Source organism: Oratosquilla oratoria, chromosome 22 (genome assembly GCF_046742065.1).
Source record: "Oratosquilla oratoria isolate Oo_2021 chromosome 22, ASM4674206v1, whole genome shotgun sequence".
Taxonomy (NCBI): domain Eukaryota; kingdom Metazoa; phylum Arthropoda; class Malacostraca; order Stomatopoda; family Squillidae; genus Oratosquilla; species Oratosquilla oratoria.
In genome coordinates, this window is record NC_134798.1 from 792,501 (window position 1) to 797,500 (window position 5,000).

General features: G+C 25.2%; 1 protein-coding gene across 1 annotated transcript in view; it reads right to left on the reverse strand.

Annotated features, from left to right (window-relative positions):
• Positions 1-5,000, reverse strand: part of LOC143037192 (putative G-protein coupled receptor CG31760) — a 436,981-nt gene that overhangs the window by 201,473 nt on the left and 230,508 nt on the right. The gene's annotated exons all lie outside the window — the stretch shown is intronic.

The window sequence follows — 5,000 nt, forward strand, 5'->3', positions numbered from 1 at the left end:
ATAATTAAGTAAAATATTAAATAAACAAACATATGAATAGAATAATAAAATGAATAATTCAATAGATAAGTCCATCATCAAGAGCTGCCTAATCGAAGAAGACACGATACATCGTAAATGGATAATATTCATCCATTCCTAATTGGTGATGTATCTCACTGCTTCAGTTTCTGGAAAGTAGCAGATGATTCTATATATATATATATATATATATGAAAGTAGACCCCGGCTTGAAAAGGGCCCGCACCATTTGAGGCCCCATTTTGCAACGAGGTTGATATAGTATGATGATTGAAACTCACCATCCTGCTCCCACGCAGTGGGAAGTGAGAAACCCCTGTAGGGAAAGCCCTATTAGTTGGGGGCGAGACGTGTTTTTTTTTTTTTTTTTTTTTTTTTAAGGCCGATTGTTGGGTCGCCTCCCCACTAGGCCAAGACTGTCGGAAACCAGTGCGAAAAAGTTCTCAGGGGATACCGGGAATCGAGCTCGCGACCACCTGCACATGAGTTCGACACGGTATTCACTGGGCTACCGCGCATGAAGACTGATAAAAGAAAATAAATGAGAAGAAAAGAAAATCTTAGAAGTGCGTTGCTATAACCCAGAAAAAAAAAATGGGAACCAGCAATTTAAGGGAGATGAAAATTAAAGTAAAAGAAAGGAATGAAATGAGATTAAAGAAAATAGGAAAAGTTAATTTTCGGCCACATGGCCCACCTCTCATTTTCTGCCGTTGGGCTCTCCCGCTGTATCCCATTGTATTCCGCTGCATTCCGAAAGCTGCATAAATTACGGCCTTCATCTCCATCGAGGCCCCAGTTTTCCCCCCAGCTGCACGACAGGCGGTGCTGTCACGGGCCCCGTCGTGGCAGCTGTTGCAGCTGTTGCAGGCCGTGCAACGGCTTCTTGTCACATAAAACAAGGGCTCTGCATGTAGGCAACCCCAGGTGTTGAAGGGCATATCGACAGTGGAAGTATATATTGTAGCAGCTGTCCTTCTCACCCCTTCCACCCCCCCCCCCCCCAAAAAAAATAAGGCGAAGAAGAAATTCACAGCTTTGAATATGTGGTGACCATGTTTCGATTCTTCGGATTACGTGTTTCAACACATGTCGACAAGTGATTCCAAATAAAAAAAATATATATTTTTTCTTCAAGAACAATGCAACGACTCTTCGTTGCCAACTACAGGATATTCTTGTACAAATACATATTTCAAAGAACGACAAAACAGAAAAAAGATAATCTAATGGAGCGCCTGTATAGGATCGTTCAAGAAGATAAGGAACACAGAGAACACCAATTTGAAGTGAACTACAAATGTGTACAGTCGAGTCAAAAATTATTCTTGATATGGTTTTTGTGTAAAGTGGCAGTTGCCAACAGTTCTATTGAAATAATCGCCATAAGGGTCCGTCCTCATAAGGTATTTATTGCGATACGATTTTTTTTACTTTATCTGTGTAAAGGGACAGTTTCCTGTAAAAAATCTTCTCTTATCTATTTATTGATTCAGGGACTAAATGATTGAAAGATTTACCTAATAATTTATTTAGCTATGATTGACCTAATTTATTCCATTTACTCATATATCTAGTTGATTACTTATTTATTGTTTTATTGCTAATCTTATTCATCATACTCATCTTAACTAATTCATTTCATTTACGTAAATATTTATCAATTATTAACTTGTTTATTCATTTATCTATTCATTTACTTATTTACTTCTACATTCATTAATCTATTTACCAATTGCTTAAGCAAACGCGTATACATAGAAAAAGGCATTCTAGAATAACTAGTATATAACTAGACTTTATCATAACTTTTACCTATGCGTGTATACTATCACTCCAACCACCAGGCCACATGCAATGGCCTCCTCAGTCAAACACAATCAAAAAAGAGAAAATATAATGACCTAGATAAAGACGGAATATAGAACATTGCTTTCGTCTTATTACCCGAGATAGGGGCACCTAGATCCAAGATAAGGACCAATCACTAAGCCTACCTAGGACTAGTCGGTTTCAGACATTTCATAATGCAAGTACCATAACTCGTTTACAGAGCTGACTCACACATATACAAATATGTCTGTAAATATAAAGATACATATAAATATAGATATAAATATAAATATAAATATAAATATAAATATATATGTATAAATATAAATATAAATATATATATAGATATAAATATAAGTATAAATATAAATATAGATAAGAATATGAATATATATGTATATATATAAATATATATGTATATATAAATATAAATATAAAAATAAATATATATATAAATATATATAAATATAAATATAAATATAAATATAAATATAAATATAAATATAAATATAAATATAAATATAAATATATATATAAATATATAAAAAAATATAAATATAAATATATATATAAATATATATATATAAATAAATATAAATATAAATACAAATAAAACTATAAACATAAATATGAATATAAATATAAATATAGATATATATATATAAATATAAGTACACAATATAAATATAAAATATAAATATAAATATAAATATAAATATAAATATAAATATAAATATAAATATAAATATAAATATAAAGATAAATATTAACATAAATATAAATATATATATAAATATAAATATAAATATAAATAAAATTATATTTATATATATATATATATATATATATATATATATATATGTATATATATATATATATATATATATATAAAAAAATATAAATATAAATATAAATATACATATAAATATAAATATAGATATACATATAAATATAAATATAAATATAAATATAAAAAATATATAAAATTATATAAATATAAATATATAAAGATATAACTATAAATATAAATATAAATATATATATAAATGTAAATATAAATATAAATATAAATATAAATATAAATAATATAATATAAATATAAATATAAATATAAATATAAATATAAATATAAATATAAATATAATATAAATATAAATATAAATATAAATGTATATATATATATGGACTATATTATGACAAATAAAAATTGAAGGTGAAAGAAGTTGATGAGGAGAAATGGGAGAAATTTACTGCAGAAAATGAAAATAACGGAAAATTACGTTTCTTAGGCACAATTATCCATAGAATAGATGAAAATGTAAAATTTTCAGTATACCGGAAACCCACCAATAAAGAAGACTATATACACTTCTACTCAGGACATGATGACAGAACTAAAACAGGTATTATAATAGGTTTCTTCCTCAGAGCATTTCGTATATGCAGTAAAGAATTTCTAGATCCTGAATTACAACATATTACTGAGACTTTCATCAAACTCAAATATCCAAAAGGTCTCTTATGTAGGTTGAAAAAGAAAGCCAAAGAAATAATTAACAAAAGTAAAGATGAAAATAAAAATAAGAATGATAATAATTGTAATAATGAAACCAGATATATCACAGTACCAAACTCTAATGTTAATTCATACCTAGACACTTTTCTTCTAAAAGCGGGTATCAAAATAGCCAGGACGTCAGGTAGCAAAGTAGGACATTTGGTAACACGTAGCGACAATAATCCCACTAACGAAAACAGCGTTGTTTATAAAATCCCGTGTAAAAGCTGTCCCTCTTCATATTTTGGTGAATCTGGTCGCGGGCTTAATAAAAGGATAAATGAACATAAAAATGACGTAAAAGCCCATAGGACATCTAACTCCATAGTAATACATGTGGATAAACATGGTCACCTTCCAGACTGGAACAACACAACCGTATTAAATAAAGGATCATCCAAGAAACTAAGGAAGACAATTGAGGCAGCATATATCAACACTAATAACAAGCTTATTAATAATAAAAGAATACGCAGATAAAATAACAAGCTCTCCGAAGCGTCCCATAAGATGACCCGTCCGTGTATAAAATATCCGGTTACGTTTGAGTTGTTAGCTTTGTGACCAAGACCCTGCGGGTCGAAACGTTAAGGCGTAAATTTCTCCCATTTCTCCTCATCAACTTCTTTCACCTTCAATTTTACATATATATATATATATATATATATATATATATATACATATATATATATATATAAATATAAATATACAGATAAATACACATATACATATAAATAAAACTATAACTATAAATATAAATATATATATATGAATATATATGTAAATATCAATACCAATATCAATATCAATATCAATATCAATATCAATAACAATATTAATATCAATATCAATAATAATATCAATATGAATATCAATATAAACGTCAATATCTACATCAATATTAATATCAATATCAATACCAATATCAATATCAATACCAATACCAATACAGATATAAACATAAATACAAATATAAATATAAATATGAATATGAATATAAATGTAGATATATATGCAGATGTTAATATAGATATAGATTTAAATGTGAATATATATATATGTATATATATATATATATGTGTTCGATTATATATATATATATATATATATATATATATATATATATATATATAATGTAATTATATATATGAATATAAATATAAGTATACATAAAATGTAAATATAAATACAAATATATATAAGTATAGATATACAAATAAAAATAAAATAAATATAAATATAAATATAATTATAAATATAAATATAAATATAAATATAAATATAAATATAAATATAAATATAAATATAAATATATATATAAATATAAATATAAATATATATATAAATAAAAAATATAAATATAAATATAAATATAAATATAAATATAACATAAATATAAATATAGATATAAATGTAAATATAAATATAAATATATGTATATATATATAAATATATATATATATAAATATAAATACAAATATAAATATAAACATAAATATATATATAAATACAAATGTAGATATAAATATAAATATAAATATAAATATAAATATAAAAATGAATATAGATATCAATATAAATATAAATA